The sequence below is a fragment of the Saccostrea echinata genome, unplaced genomic scaffold (genome assembly GCF_033153115.1).
Source record: "Saccostrea echinata isolate AGI-Se365-2 ecotype Australia unplaced genomic scaffold, CSIRO_AGI_Sech_v1 ptg000014l, whole genome shotgun sequence".
Lineage (NCBI taxonomy): Eukaryota > Metazoa > Mollusca > Bivalvia > Ostreida > Ostreidae > Saccostrea > Saccostrea echinata.
In genome coordinates this window covers 20,351,521-20,369,440 of record NW_026889763.1, presented here as the reverse complement: position 1 = coordinate 20,369,440, position 17,920 = coordinate 20,351,521, and the positions used below count along the sequence as shown (strand labels likewise).

General features: G+C 35.1%; 1 protein-coding gene across 1 annotated transcript in view; it reads left to right on the top strand.

Moving 5' to 3' along the window:
- Window positions 1-17,920, top strand: part of LOC133186914 (uncharacterized) — a 492,852-nt gene that overhangs the window by 8,327 nt on the left and 466,605 nt on the right. The window lies entirely within an intron of this gene.

Sequence of the window (17,920 nt, the reverse complement as noted above, 5' to 3'; positions counted from 1 at the left end):
AATTTGCGTAGGTATTAAAAGTATGTACCGAAGCAAATAAAAATGACTTTGGACCCCCCCCCCCCTTAGAAAAGGTGTACCCACCATTTACCACAACGAAACAATCTAATTAAAATTAGCTGTTCCGAATCCGCTACCGCTCGTTTGAGAAGCGGTAGCGGATTCGGAAGATTTAATTTTAATTATATTGCACAACGGAATAGGTGTTTTTCACGCTTTGGAATTGAAATCCCCCCCCCCTTTTCTTTTGCTTGTCAAGTAAATTTCTGGATAAGGAAGAAAATTTATGTGTTTGCTTTTTCTTTTTCTTCTTTTTTTTTTTTTTTTTTTTTTTTTTTTTGCTTGTCTGGAACCCCCCCCCCTCCCCTTGGAAAAAAATCTCTGTTATTCGTCGTTCTCGACGACTAAGTAAATTGTATGAACAGATTTAGCAGGGAAAGTTGTTTTGAAGTGTTTTAGACAAAAATGCTTCAATACTTCTCTAGGATTCAAAGTAAATAGCCTGTACACTTTATAGCCAGAGGAAAACATGATACTAATACCCCCCCCCCCCCCCGCCGGACAAAACTCACACGATGATGGTCTTACCATATACATGTAAAATAAATCAGTTTAAAATACATCTTTATGTACAGTTTTAAAATTGTTTAGTTTTTCTTTTCAATCAATTTCAGGACCTTTCTCATTTCTTCTATAATAACCTGTTTTTTTATGAAATGAAAACCAGTACTGGTCATGATGTCGATCTTCTTCATTTTGCCGATTCTTTACTTAGAACCTTACGGGAGTGAAACCCATTCCTCTACGGGTACTGACCTACACTCTTGTCACTATATTAAAAGGAAACTCTTGTTCATCTCAAAGCATGAAATAATATGCTACTGGCTGACTTCCTTAGCTTTTTTTAAAAAAAACCTAACATTGTAACGTACATAATTAATAAATGTAATATTGAAAGAAATGGTGGAAAACAGACTGAATCAAGAAGGGATGACCCATTTACTAGGTGGAGGGATCGAGTTTGTTTATGATTGCAATAGTCCACTTAATGGATAACTGGGAAACAAAATAGTAGAATAATCAGCAAATCCACTGCTTTAGTGTTGCCTGCTCATATTCAATGTGTTCTTTTAAAAAAATGAGATAAAATTTGCAGTTAATTAACATCTGAAGCTTAAGAATCAGGTTAAAAGAACAAACTTTATTTATTTCCATAGAAGTTATCACACCCACTCAATCCAATCCAAGAAAAAGGCGCGAAGATTATTTACTTGTGACATTTGGCGCGAAATAATTTCGTCACCCCTTTCGTAGAAGATAAATGGACTGATCCAGTAGTTTAGAAACGCAGAAAAATGTTACACGGACATGTCCGTATAAAGAATCGCAAAGAATAAACAGGTGCATGCAAAAAAAAAAAAAAGAGGCCCATGGGCCACATCGCTCACCTGAGCACATTGGCTAGACACAAATCAGTTCAGTATTGAAAAGATTACCGGAAGGGGGGGGGGTGAATCTTAAAATACCTGGTGATGCTTCCATGTCAATATAACATATGGCTTGTTGTACTTGAGAAAATTTTAAATTTTTTCCCCATATATTCCTTTGTACAAATTTGATCCCCCATTGTGGCTCCTCCCTATCCCAGAGGTTATCATTTGAACAAACTTGAATCTACACTTCCCGAGGATGCTTCCATATCAATATGACTAAACATAGCTTTTCTGTTCTTGAGAAGAAATATTTCTTTCTATGTGTTCTTATGTAAAACTTTCGATCCCCATTGGGCCCCACCCTACCCCTTGGGGTTATCATTTGAACAAAAATTGAATTTACACTACCTAATGATGCTTCCATATCAAAATGACTAAACACGATTTTCATTTCTTGAGAAGAAGATATTTTCCAATATGTTCCTATGTAAAATTTTTGATCTCCCATTGTGGCCCATCCCTATCCCCGGGGGTCATCATTTTAACAAACTTGACAAACAAAATCTACACTACCTGAGGATGCTTCCATATCAAAATGACTAATCATGGCTTCGCAGTTCTTCATCAGAAGATACCTTTCTATATATTTCTATTTCAGACATTGATCCTCCACTGTGGCCCCGCCCAACCCCAGGGGGTCATGATTTGAACAAACTTAAATCTACACTACCTGAGGATGCTTCCATATAAATATGATCAATCAGGGCTTTGCTGTTCTTGAGAAGAAGATTTTTAAAGGTTTTTCCTATATATTTCTATGTTAAACTTTGATCCTCCATTGTGGCCCCGCCCTACCCCCGGGGGTCATGATTTGAACAAATTTGAATCTACACTACCTGAGGATGCTTCCATATAAATACGACTCATCATGGCTTCGCTATTCTTGAGAAGAAGATTTTTAAAGGTTTTTCCTATATATTTCTATGTTAAACTTTGATCCTCCATTGTGGCCCCGTCCTACCCCCGGGGGTCATGATTTGGACAAACTTGAATCTACACTACCTGAGGATGCTTCCATATAAATACGACTCATCATGGCTTAGTCGTTCTTTAGAAGAAGATTTTTAAAGGTTTTTCCTATATATTTCTATGTTAAACTTTGATCCTCCATTGTGGCCCCGCCGTACCTCCGGGGGTCATGATTTGAAAAACTTGAATCTACACTACCTGAGGATGCTTCCATATAAATATGACCAATTAGGGCTTTGCTGTTCTTGAGAAGAAGATTTTTAAAGGTTTTTCCTGTATATTTCTATGTAAAACTTTGATCCTCCATTGTGGCCCCGCCCTACCCCGGGGGTCATGATTTGGACAAACTTGAATCTACACTACCTGAGGATACTTCCATATAAATATGACTCATCATGGCTTTGCTGTTCTTGTGAAGAAGATTTTTAAAGGTTTTTTCTATACATTTCTATGTAAAACTTTGATCCTCCATTGTGGCCCCGCCCTAACCCCCAGGGGTCATTATATGAACAAATTTGAATCTACACTACCTGAGGATGCTTCCATATAAATACGACTCATCATGGCTTCGCTATTCTTGAGAAGAAGATTTTTAAAGGTTTTTCCTATATATTTCTATGTTAAACTTGTTAAACTTTGATCCTCCATTGTGGCCCTGCCCTACCCCCGGGGGTCATGACTTGAACAAATTTGAATCTACACTACCTGAGGATGCTTCCATATAAATATGACCAATTAGGGTTTTGCTGTTCTTGAGAAGAAGATTTTTAAAGGTTTTTCCTATATATTTCTATGTTAAACTTGTTAAACTTTGATCCTCCATTGTGGCCCCGCCCTACCCCCGGGGGTCATGATTTGAACAAATTTGAATCTGCACTACCTGAGGATGCTTCCACATGAGTTTCATCTTCCTTGGCTTTTTGGTTCTTGAGAAGAAGATTTTTAAAAGATGCTATTAATTTTTCACTAATTCTTTATTATCTCCCCTTGAAAGAGGGAGTGGCCCTTCATTTAAAAAACTTGAATCCCCTTTACCCAAGGATACTTTGTGGCAAGTTTTACGCTTGATTAAGTGATCCCTAACTTGGCCAAAGTGTCGGTCTGCTCTGCAGGCGACACAAAAAGTCATTCATATCATGGTTTCAGATTACCAACTGATGTTCTCGTATTTTTTTTTAACAAGCTCATCTTTATCATTACATTTATCTAGTCTGTAGCCTCCTAACCACTATTCATCAGACCTTATTTCATCTGCGATAATTTTCTCCGTCGAAGGTAACTATAGTTCGGTGAATAAACTGATTCAAGTACTTGTACAAATGAAGAAATAATATACCAGATTCCATGTGTTATTTAATTCTATGTTAATTCGTATAAAGCATGAATATTTCAGAACATTCATATATATTTTTTGCGGGGGGGGGGGGGGGGGGGTGTCTGCCCGCAAGAACATCCTTTGCAGCTATAACATATACATGTACCATAAACAAGTACCTTGTACTTACGTTCTCTGTAGGAAAAATGAATTGTGAAATGACGGACAGTAATCATACCTAAAATCCAACTGTGAGTAGGGCATACACAAACCTTTGCAAACATTAGAAGAAGGATCAGGTACACTGAAGGATTAAGCATCCCCTTTTAATGGGTAAATATAGAAATTCGTAGACAGTTTATTGCAATAATTGTTAACGACCTCGTTGATTTTGATTCCTGAAAGACAGAATGGGCAGTGTTTTTTCATTTTTTTTTAGTAACGCCTAAATGTAGAAACACAAAAGTTGATGATATTCTCTTTAAAATGAAGACTGCTTAATTCTTTAAGTTGAGATGAATTAAATCTGTTTATTATAATCGCTAGTAATCCTTACCGTACAAAGAAATACGGTTTCCGGCTTCGTCTATACATTACAAATAAGTAATTCTTCAGCCAGTGAGAAAATATTTGTACTTCTTATTGTACCTTTTTAAAAAGAAATTCAGTTTTCGTTTAAAATTCTCCGCCTTGGGTATATTTTAGAGTTTTTTTTTTTTTTTTTTTTTTTTTTTTTTTTTTTTTGAAATTATTATTAGATGTGCATGCTCGGTTGCTTGTTTTTCTGATGCACAATCAACTTATTTCATAATTATGAGTTGTTTATTCAACAGTGTACACTGACAGAGGAACCACATGATTTTTTTTTATTGTTTTCGTAAACAGAAAATAAGTATGTAGAAAAAATCGACATATGCCATTTCGTCAATACCAGTGTCATATCTTAAGATAAAAAGGGTTGGTTTCGCTGTCTTTTCTCAAAGTAGAAATTAGAGCCCCATTACGTAATTTCATGGGTAAATAAACAAGTAAAGCTATTTGTTAATTTCGTGATTTAAACAAATTCCTGTTTATGATAAAGAAAAAATCTTTGTAATTGGTAATGGAGCCTTTCTGAATAGGAAACAATCCCGCCATTTTGTTTCTCAACTGTGTGTAACATTTGAATCATAAGAGGCATTCACTTGGTATTTAGTATGTGAATTGAAAAAAAAAAAAAAAACTTTTAGAAACTTTTTTTTTTAATCATCTCCTTTACTTTAGTGTATGACTTTAAATGAATATAAGTCAATATACACGAACACTATCTTTTGAACAGTAAAACGTAAGGTTTAGATTTTCCTTCTTTTTCACAATATGATTTAGATTAAAAATGTAAAATGAGAAAAGATTATTGAAATATGAAGATAACGAAAAAAATAACACCCAAAGTCCACCTAAAAGTTAGAAATCAGGTTCCATATTCCAGTTTGAATTGTTGTGTACATGTATTTTGAGGATATCAATGAATCTTTCTTTTCAACATAAATCTTATAATCAGTCAGCATTCGGAGCTACATTTGTTTACTCTTTCGTCGGTGTGTGCGGTATTCATATGCTACATTGTTCAGTACCTATTGTACAGCATAGAAATTTACATAAATATTGAAACAATTACATAATTCGCCCAGTCAAGCTGATTTCATGTGTTCTTTTTCCAATTGTTAATTTAACATTGCTATATTTGTTACGATATTATACAGCAGCCTGTGTGGCAACAACAGTTCTGTGTCGAAACTTCCCGTACAAGGTGTTGATTGGGTGATTGTTCTTACGGCATATTTTCATTGGATAATTTGAGTCATGTGACAGAGGATAGGAGGTTATTGCCTGACGCCACGTGCGCGAGGCAGTATAAAGATTAATTTTTCCATGATCCGAAACTAAGCAATCATTCTTAATGAACTAGATTTTGTGCAAGCTGATTTACATCGGAATTTGTTATCTGCATTTAAACAAATACAGTTTCCAGAAAGAAAGAATCATATTGCTGATGCAAAATAATGATGTGTTTAATTCCTTCATTTTTTAGCTCACCTGAGCCGAAGGCTCAAGTGAGCTTTTCTGATCACATTTTGTCTGTAGTCCGTCTGTCCGTCTGTCTAGCTGTTCCTCCGTCTGTCCGTCTGTCACACTCTATGTCTTGAGAACAGTAAAAACATTGATTTAATATTGTGTACATATATTCCTTGGCACTTTGACTTTTGACCCATGGTAAAATACCACGGTTACTGACCCCTTGCCTTTGATATACAGCAGGTTTTTGATATTGAAGAGGTCAATTTATGCTATTTATATAGCAAGTACACCGTTTGGCATAAAGCATCATAAAATAACCAGCGTTACAATCCACTTAACCTTTGACCTTCCTTGCACAAAAAAAAACAACAACAAACAAACAAACAAACAAAAACTACGGAAGGGTGATTGAACTGGTGTCACTTTTGATTTTGTGAGGCATTTATATTTCATGTTTTGAGCCCATGACACTGTACTTTGAAACTGTATGCTATATAGTAACCACATACACTGAAATTTAAATACTATGAAAATACATCAAGACCGGTATACCAAAAGGATCGTTGTAGACTGATAATATAGTAGTAAAGAAAGACGGGAATCCCTTTTTCATGAAATTTGGATTAAACACGTATTTATCATGTTTTATAATGTAAAATAAATATTTCTAATAAGCAATTTCAATTTCATTATTCACTCTAGCTTTGAAGGTATGGGAATCATATTTTGATTTGAATGTAAGATTTTATATGATAAATGCTATTCTATCGGTCTTAATGTTTGTGGACATTTTTCTTTATTATTATAAATAATGATAATGCTAGTAGCAAATAAGTAGCTTGCTATCCTTCAATTTATTATTTTTAATGATTCTTTAAGGAGGGGACACATGTGTACTTTGGAACACTCTAATTTATAGTTGAGTGATGCCTAATGAATAAATTTCTCAAAATCATGAGAGCAAATGGATAGAATAATGAAATAGGTGAAGATAACGAACATTGATCGATCTCAAAAATCATACCAACTGCAAATTTGAGGATAGGGCCCCTGGTTATTTCAAGGATGAGATCAAGATCAGGTGCCTAGGAGGAGTCAGCATCCCCTGCCGACCGGTCACATCTGCGTGAGCCCCATGTATTCACCAGGTAGACGAATAAACCCTTGTCAAATTTAGTATAAAAACAAAGGTCTAACAATCGGTATGAAATATACCAGTCAAATTCAACTCGGTGATAGGGTGTATTTGTTTAAAAGGTAATTATATAACGACCACATAATTTACGAAATGCTGACTGCTTACGAAATGCTAGTACCCTTGGGAATTCCAACAGATTATTGGATCGCTAAAATCTACATAGATATTGTCTATCAGAAACTATTGGAGGCATCTTTTTAATATCAGCTTCAGAGTACTTGTAAGTACAATCAGAATGTTTTTAACAAAAATAATTTTGCAAATGACCGATGAGAAGGTAAGAAAATTTACGAGGCCCATTGTTAGAGAGTACTTTATTGCCGTTAATACGCAGGACTTTATGTTTGCCAATAATTTTATAAAACAATTATCAATTATCAGCATTAGGCAAAAAAATTCTTTTGGCCTTAAATACCATATTACTGTCTCGATGACATAAAGTGTCGCAAAAATATGGTGACCTGTAGGATCCCTAGTCCAAAACACATTCACTGATATCGATGGAGTTTGATGTTGTTAAAGCACATTAATTGTCGATCATTGTCATGTTAGAAGCCAAGCTAATATAGATTTGAATATCAATTACGATATGTCAAAATGTTGGTCATTGTACCCCTTTTTTATGTTGAAACACTAGGACCCTTATGCATGACCTATCAGGTCAACAAATTGCAAGGACCAGAATACATCAAGTGAAAAGGTTTGATGATCCTATGCCTCTATAATATCCAAGATAGTTAACTAAAGACTTGGAAAATAAAGTAAAATTATTCAAAAATTACATCCCTCTGACTGAATCCCTTAATCCTATGATGCATCCACTCCTCATGTTTGGTAATCTTAAAATTCGAAAGAAATTCAACGGTACATTTTTTGCCAACATAGTTTGAAATATGGTCTATCAAACCCTTGTAAGACCCCTGTAAGAAGATTGTGAAATCAGACATTGTACTTTAGAATATGCATTTTTTTTTAATTACCGATCGATCTATCGCAAATTTGTGTGATGCTTTTTATAAATACAACCTTTCTGTCACTAAATTTAGGCAAAGTATATTGATACTGGCATGTTTGAGTGAAAATGTGATGAAAAATAGAACATACATAGCCCAGGAATTAAAAATTCACATGTAACTATGGTACACTTTAAGTTCTCTAAAGAGAAAATGCATTTTTTCAATTTTTACAAAATAACGACAGAATATTCGAAATGGAAACAAGGTTAAAATGTTATAATGAGGAACATTGAACCGGCAGATTCAAATATTTTGGCGATTTAAAAAATATTTAATGCAAAAAAATGAAGAATCAGTAGATTACGTCACAATATTTGACCTTTAGCCTCTAAATAAGACCTTGACCTTCACTGTGTATAAAGAATGGAGACTTCTTATAAATATGTCCAAACATCAGGTTTCTATTGTAGATGGATCAAAAAATACTTTGCATTTTATAACAGACTGTCATATCGCATGTAGATGGCCTAAACACATTCTAAAATGTAGGCTCTCGAATGACCAAGATTCAGGATTCGCTAATTTTTTTTTTTTTTTTTTTTTTACAAAATATGGCGAAAAACATGTCATAGGTTAAAAATTTCCTTACAAAGTGATAGTGATATTATTCTTTTTTTTTTCTAGTGCACTTATAAGAAATGAGTTAAAACAGATTTCATGGGTGTTTTGTACTGACCTTAAGATTTTATAATAATAGTGGTCTAGTTTAAGTCAACACATTGTCATTAACACAAAATTCATCTTAGTATTCTATGTATTTAATTTTACAGACTTAAAAATGAAAGGCAATAAATTAAAAAAAAATGCCACTGTTGCTACTTTGACTTGAAACATTTTGAAAATTATATTGGCGTTGTAATGGCGTTGTTGCAAATACAACACGTCTTCGGGTCATCCTTTGACTGATATGTTTTCCCACTAATTGTAAATTGTTTTAGTACTAGTTTGACTACAATTACCCCGTTCAACTTATCAATAAAGAGGACTCATAGAAAGTGTGACCTGTCGACAGGGGATGGTTACTCTTAATTGGCACCTGATTAATTGATCCCACATCTGGCGTTTCCATGTGTCCGTATATTTACCCTGTTCACGATTCGTGTTCTTTACTTGACTTGTGAGATTGATCACTTTTTGTAATATTCACCGTTAACATTGACACACCAAGAAGCCTAAAGGTGCATTGAATGACAAGGTTAGTTGATCCTAGACGTCAGTGTCCAAGATATGCATCTTAAACCTTTTTGGAAAATTAATAACCTCATAACCCCAAAAGTTAACCGTTCAAAAAAGAGAAAGAAACGCATAATAGGAATGATACGCGACTAATATACTGAAAGGAAAAAAAAAGAAAGGTAACAATATTTTCGAAAATTCTTTAGTGGGTATCTAGGTTACTCTGCACTTAAACTGGTTTTCAGAATTCCTCAACAGTGAAATGTATGACGTCACGAAGGGAAAGCAGGATATGAATGATGATAGATTTGTCAACGCATCTTGTAATATCACATGATTCACCTCGTTTTTCGATATTTACAGATACTTTAAATATCTTGCAATCATATGCATGGTACAGCTGACGGAAGTTCAATGGGAATTGTATATTATATTGCCTAAGTAAAGACAAGAGGCGCAAGGGCCTTGAATCGCTCTTCTGATAAATTGTACAAACCTATCACTTCTATTTGATGCATCTAAGTATCCTGTATATTAAGATAAAACCTTGAAATTCAAAAGATAGGTCGTCATGACCTACATTTTGGTAAAAACACTATGAGAACACAAGATGAATCAACTGACAAAGTTTGATGATTCGAAGCCCCTTATTATCTTAAATATTCAGATATAGCCATGAGATTATGAGATTCCAAACTTTTCGGTTATCATACTCCTAGACCCAAAAATGCCTCAAGTAACAAAGTTTGATGATTTTAAGACTCTTATTATTTGGAATATTTAGATGTTGCCTTGCAATTCTAAAAGAAGATCACTGTGAACTACTTTTTAAATCTAGTTGACATATTCTGAGGACCCAAGATGCAGCAACTGACAAAGCTTGATGATTCTTAGCCAGTTAGGACCTGAGATATTTAAAAATAGCCATAAAATTTCAAAGGTAGGTCACTTTGACTTAATTTCTGATTTACGTTCTATGAGGACCCAAGATGCATTAATTGACAAAGTTTGATGATTCAAATTCAATTAGTTCTTGAGATAAATAAATAAAGACATAAAATTTCAAAAGTAGGTCAGGGTGACCTAATTTTTAGCTGATGTTCTCCCAAAACCCAACATGCATCAATCGACAAAGTTTGACGATTCTAAACCAATATGTACCTGAAAATATCTAAAAGTAGCCATAATATGTCAAAAAGTAGGTCACGGTGACCTACTTTTGTAGACGTTTTCCGACGACCCAAGATGCATCAATTGACAAAGTTTGATGATTCTTAGCCAGTTAGGACCTGAAATATTTAATTATATCCATATAAATTGGAAAGTAGGTCACGGTGACCTACTTTTCAGTAGACGTACTCAAAAGACCCATGATACATCACTTGACAAAGTTTGTTGATTCTTAGCCAAATAGTACCCGAAAATATTTAAATATTGCCATAAAATTTCAAAAGTAGGTCACGGTGACCTACTTTTCAGTTGTTGTACTCCGAAAACCAAAGATGCATCAACTGACAAAGTTTGATAATTCTAAGCCAATTAGTTCCTGGGATATTTAATTGAAGCCATAAGATTTCAAAAGTAGGTCAAGGTGACCTACTTTTTAGTTGACGTTCTGTGAAGACCCAAGATACATCAACTGATAAAGTTTGATGATTCTAAGTCAATTAGTACCCAAAATATTTAAATATAGCCATATAAATTGAAAAGGATGTCAGGGTGACCTTCATTTTAGTCGACCTACTCTGACGACCCAAGATACATCAACTTACAAAGTTTTATGATCATAGGCCTTAAAATTCCGAAATATGCCTCTAAAACGCTTTGAAATCAAATGTCACTGTGACCTACTTATTAATAAATATGTTTTATGGCCCCAAGAAGCATCATTTTAAACCTTTGATATTTAACGAAATTAAAAATGTAATATGTAAATACTATACTTTTGAAAAATATTTGTTTGCAATAAATATGGAGGACATCCAGTTTAAAAAGAGATGGTTATCTTTGTACTATCTATTTGAAAAATAATCAGCTATATAAAACAATTATAAAGAAACTTTGCAGTTTTTACTTTGTTATTTTTTTTTATAACGATAGTAAACATTGTAATTTGAAAAAAAAAAAAAAACAAACATTTTTTTTTAATATTATATATGTAGGTGATACTGTAATGGAAAGAGTGAGAAGAAAGAATCAGTGAGTGAATGTTTAATAAAAATCCACAATGTTTATATGTATATATACACTGTTATCTGAATGTTGAAATGCCGAATAAAAAAAAAAGATGCATCGTCTTACAAGATTTAATGATTTTAAACCTCTCAGTATTTGAGTTAATGACCTTAAATGTTTTGAAAAATATTAGCCATAAAATTCAAAAAGTAGGTTAAGGACACCTAATTTTTAGTTGACGTTCTACGAGGACCCAAGATGCACCAACTTACAAAGTTTGATGATTATAGGCCTTAAATTGTTCAAAAAATGCCTCTAAATCAATTTGAAAAAGAATGGCTGCAAATTTTACAAAGTGGGTCATCGTGGCCTACTTTTGAGTCAACATGATATGACGTCATGAGATGCATCAACTGACAAGATTTGATGATCCTAGTCCTTATAGTAAGCAAAATATCAACGTTTTAATAAAATGTAATTTTTGAAGTGACCTTGAGACCACGCCCTCTGCCCAGAGTGATGCCTTGAACAATTTTTAATCTTCAACATATCCTCATCCTTTTGTGTAAGTTTGCTGTTAATCTGCCCAGTGGTTCTTGAGAAGATTTTTTAGCAACCAGTACTTTTGTTTTTATTTACCTAATTATCTCCCCTTGCTTAAGGGTCACAACCCTAGTTTTTGTAAAAACGGGAGCCCTTGGGCCAAGGATACCCTGTGACAAATTTGACAATAATTGACCAAGGGGTTCTTGAGTTATGGCCCATATTCTAAAAAGTTTACGCACTTGGCCATAGCATTTGCTCTTTGAATGAAATATATGGAGATAACGAACAGTATTCAAGCTCAAAACTCCATAAAACAATACAAAATAGGAGCAGAGCAAACACGGACCTCCAAACATCAGAGGTGGGATCAGGTGCCATGGAGGAGTGAGCATCCCCTGCCGACCGGTCACACCCGCCGTGTGCTCCTTGTCATGATCGGGAAATAACGTGAAAATCCGTCGACAATTCAGTGTGTAAATAATGGCCTAACAATTAGTATGAAAAACGTCAGTCAGCATTTGACTCAATGACAAATTGTATTTGCTGACAAGGTCATTGTATCGACCATAGAACTTACAAAATGATGACTTTAAACGAGACAGCTGATATTCTTGTTTCATCAACTTATTTGTCAATAATTTACCTCGTTTTAGAAATTGTACATACGTAGAGCATGCTCTTGCGTACCGAATCAACTGAGAGATATATACCCCGTATGCAGGTGATGAAGGTATATTGCTGCATAAGTAAGGGAAGTTGACGATTGAAAACCTTTGGCTCAGAAGAGCTAAAAAAGGCAGCAACAGGTTGCTGTGCAGTTGTGAATTTTTTCACCACAAAACGTCTTATCTGTCGTAAGAGAGGAACAGAGGGGGGGGGGGGGGGGTTCCAAGCAACTGTGACGATGACGTTGGTGCCACGTTTCAGTGATTTTTGACGGAATTATGGCATTTTCAATTTTTAACTGGAACCAGATTAGTGGTAATCCAATTTATACCCATAACTCCCTTTCTAAGGAAGAAATTCTTCAAAATCTATGTCAGTTTTGAATATTTTTTAATATTCCCGACAACCAACAGGAATTTAAATTAACATATCTTAATTGGATTCCAAAACTTCATAAAAATCCTTACAAACAAAGATACATAGCGGGTTCCAGTAAATGTTCTATCAAGCCTGTAGAGAGCTCTCTCCGAGATCGGAAGGTCGTGAGTTCGTATCTCGGTCGTGACTGACCTAAGTTGATAAAAAAAAAAAAAAAAAATAGGTACATGTAGCAACTGTTCCTTCGCCAAGCGCTCGGCACGTTGAAGTGAAAGTTGCGTGTCCTTCGGATGAGACCTTAAAAACCGAGGTGTCACGGTAGGCGTTGGCACGATAAAGATCCCTCAAAAGATCACTGCTCAATGGCGTGAGTGCCAAGTATAGGTCTAAATTTGAAGTCCTTCACCGGTATTATGCTCGAATGGGACGTAAACATACAATCAATCAATCATCTATTAAGCCTCTTTCTTTACTCCTCACTTAAATATTATAAGTAGTGAAGGAGAAACTTCAAAAGTACTGTGCAACAATATATTCGGGAAGTGGTGTAAATCAGATGTGGATACTTAAAAATTCCAAGGAACTTTTTGAAAATTTGAAACCACAAAATTTTACCAAATCACCAACATAAAAACTTCCGACTTTTCAAATTTATATACACCATTCCCCATGATGAATTAAAGTCCAGGCTGTTTGAAATAATTCACAGCTGCTTTTTCAATAAAACTGGAACTCATGAATGTACTTACGTTGTCGTTGGTCAGTTGCAAAATTGTCTTGTTAAAAACATTCGGATTTGCTGTGGCCTTCAACTCGACATTTAAATAAATCGACGACGTATCGTCAATTAACAATGGTTATTTCCATTCTTACGTCGATACGATATATCCAGGTGAGCTTGAAATGAAAGACACCACAGAGTCTGACACATCTGTTTTATATTTGGATATTTTACAAGAAAAAGACGTTAATGGTAATCTAACAACCAAGCTTTATGATAAACGTGATGACTTTAACTTTTCAATTGTCAACTTCCTTTACTTATGAAGCAATATACCTTCAGCACATGCATACAAGTTTATATCTCTCGGTTGATTCGATATGCAAGAACATTTTCTTCGTATGAACACTTTCGAAACCAAGATAAGTTATTGACTAACAAGTTGATGAAACAAGAATATTAGCAGTGTCGTTTAAAGTCGTCTTTTCGTAAGTTCTATGGTCGATACAATGACCTTTTCAGCAAATACAATTTATCATTGAGTAAAATGATGACTGACGTTTTTCATACTGATTGTTAGCCCATTATTTACACATTGAATTGTCGACGGATTTTCCGTTATTTTTCGATCCTGACAATGCAAGGAGCACACGGCGGGTGTGACCGGTCGGCAGGGGATGCTCACTCCTCCATAGCACCTGATCCCTTCTCTGATATTTTAGAGGTCCGTGTTTGCTCTGCTCCAAAATTGTATTGTTTAATGGACTTTTGAGCTTGAATACTGCTCGTTATCTCCATACATTTCATTTTAAAACGAGGGAGGCTACTGACATAAAAGTTGGTGTTACAGGGATTTCAACAGCCTCGCTTAAAGTCAACATTTCGTAAATTATAAGATACTTATAATGATCTCGTAAGCAAATATAACCTATTATTTGGTTGTACTTTGGTTGACGTATTTCATACCAATTGACCGCCGAAATATGGCTGAAATATTGCCGACTCGGCGTAAAACAACAATAATCAATCAATAATCATACCAATTGCTAGGCCTTTGTTATTATACAAAATTTGACTAAGGAATAGTCTTTTTTACCTGTTTAATACATAGGGCCCACGGCGGGTGTGACCGGTCGACAGGAAATGCTTACTACTCCATGGCATCTGCATGATTCTAGATCTGGAATATCCATGTCCGGGTGTCCGTGTCTTATGCTCTGTTCACAGATTTGTATTGTATTTTTTTAGATTGATCAATATAGTTATCTTCACCTTTTTCATAATTCCCCTTATCCAAGGGTCAGATCTTTTTCTTTAATGAAAAAGGTCCTTAGCCGAAGGTACTCGAACAGTGACAAATTTAATAAAAATTGGCCGAGGATTCTTGAGATATGGTCTGTATTACAAAAGTTTTACACACAAGATTTACAATTAGTCATTTTCTAGCTTCGGTTCAGGGGAGGTAAGTAGTGAATTGCAGTTGTAGTTAATAATAGACCCATGGGCAAGAATACCCACCTGAGTCACTTTGGCTCTGGTTTTGTTTTTGTTTGTTAATTGTTTAACGTCCCTCTCGAGATTTTTTCACTCATATGGAGACGCCACCACTTGCCAGTGGAGAGCTACAGATTTTGACGCTGGTGTTCTGCATCAGGTTCTTTTTATCAATATACATGTATTCCTTTGTGAAATTTTGAATGTCTTTTCTGGCCCACCCTTTTAAAAAGGCAGTAATTTGAACAGGAGGCCGTGGGGCCACATCGCTCACCTGAGCATTTTGGCTATTGAATATTTTAAATATAAAAGTGGTTCGAAGGAAGGGGGGGGGTGATTTGAACAAACCTACACTTCCTAAGAGTGATTTTGAATTAATATGACATATAATGGCTTTGCTGTTCTTAAAAAGAATTTTTTATTGATATATCCTTTATATTCCTTTGTATAACTATGATCCCCTGTTATGGCCCCTCTATACTCCTGGGGGGGGGGGGGGGATGATTGAACAAATTTGAATACAAAGTAAGTAAAGATGCTTTCATATTATTATGACCAATCATGGCTTTGCTGTTCTTGAGAAGAAGATTTTTAAAGATTGTTTCCTATGTAAAACTTCGATCGCTCATTATGGTCCAACCCTACCCCCGGGGATCATGATTTAAACAAAGTTGATTCTACACTACTGAAGATGCTACCATATACATATGACTAATCATTACTTTGCTGTTCTTGAGAAGAAGATTTTTTAAAGATTTTTTTCTGTTTTCCAATGCAAAACTTTGATCGCCCATTGCGGTCCCAGCCCTGCGGGGGGGGGGGGGGGGGGTTCATGATCTTAAGAAACTTTATTCCACACTACCTGAAGATGCCTCCATATAAATATGACCAATCATGGCTTAGTTGTTCTTAAGAAGATTTTTTTCAAAGATTTTTCCTCATGTAATCCTGAATAAAAGTTTGATCGCCAACTGAGGCCCTACACTACCTCCGGGGGTCATGATTTGAACAAAATTGATTCCACACTATCTGAGGATGCTTCCATATCAATATGACCAATCATGGATTTGCTTTTCTTGAGAAGTAGATTTTAAAAGACTTTTCATTTGTTTTCCCATGTAAAACTTTGGATTTTCACTACCTGAGGATGCGTTCACATAAGTTTCATATTTTGTTCTTGAGATTTTTAAATGATGCCATTAATATTTTACAAATTAGTAATTATCTCCCGTTGGAAGAAGGTGTGGCCCTTCATTTGAATAACCTTGAATCCCCTTTACCCAAGGATACCTTGTAGTACGTTTGGTTGAAATTCCTTAGTGGTTCTTGAGAAGAATTGAAAATGTGAAAAGTTTACAACGAAAACAGCAACAACAACCACGAGGACGACAGACAGCGGACAAATTTTGATCAGAAAAGCTCACTTTAGCCTTCGGCTCAGGTGAGCTAAAAATGAATTATCTTCACTACCAGAGATGCTTCCACATTAATATGAGGAAAAAGATTTTTAAAGATTTCTCCTTTACATTTCAATATAAAAGTTTGATCCCCTATTGTGGCCCCATCCAACCCTTTGGGGCCATGACCTGAGCAATTTAGAATCTACAATAAATTAAGACGCTTCAATGTAAGTTTCAGATTTACTGGACCAATGGTTCTTAAGAAGAAGATTTGTTAAAGATTTTCACTAAATATTTCAATGTAAAATTTTCATCCCCTATTGTGGGCCCTCCCTTCCCCCGGGGACCATGATTTGAACAATTTTGAATCTACACTGCCAAAGTTTCAGCTTTTATGACCTGGTGGTTCTTGAGAAGATTTTTTAATGACCCAACCCTATTTTTGCCTTTTCTTGATTATCTCCCCTTAGAAGGGGGCCCTTCATTTTCACAATTTAGTCCTTTTACGAAGAGATGCTTTGTACCAACTCTGGAGAAGACGTTGAAAATGTATAAAATTGGGTGATCAGAAAAGCTCACTTTAGCTTTCAGCTCAGGTGAGCTAATAACCGATGCCCTGTGTCTAGGTAGGCATTGGCATGATAAAGATTCCTCACTGCTCTATGGCCCTGAGTGCCGAATAAAGATCTAAATTTGAAGCCCTTCACCAGTATATGGTGACGTCTCTATATGAGAGAAAAATTCTCCCAACAACAATCAATTAATCATTATCGAGTTATCTCTAAAATTGTAGACAGAGTTTAAATTCTTGAGCCAAATTTTTTATCGAAATTTCAAAACCTTACTGCACATGTACAGGACCAGGCCAAGAAAATGTGAAAGATTTTTGACCACCTTAAAAACGATGAAAGAAGCCATGACAAGAAAGGGAGAAAATGGACTGGAATACCAAAAATGTTATAGATATTTCTTTAGAAAGTGCATTCATAATAAAATTTTAAAAAATATTTAATATTTCAAACGATACAATTTTTTCAGGATTTGGCTAAAATTACCTACATTACAATAGTTAGATGCGTTTCATCGATATCATACATAGCAATGTCTTTGAGGCCTCATTCGAAGCAAAGAACACAACATATTCGGTTCTTATGTCACATGTTGTCCCCTCTTTTTAAGGTCTCTAAACCCTTAAGATACACCATACAAATGTCCTGCAGTTTTATTACCTTACTTTTCAAGAATTATAGTAAACAAGATGTGTTTGTGAAACACTGATGCCCCCATATGGCAACTTATAGCGAAGATTAAACTT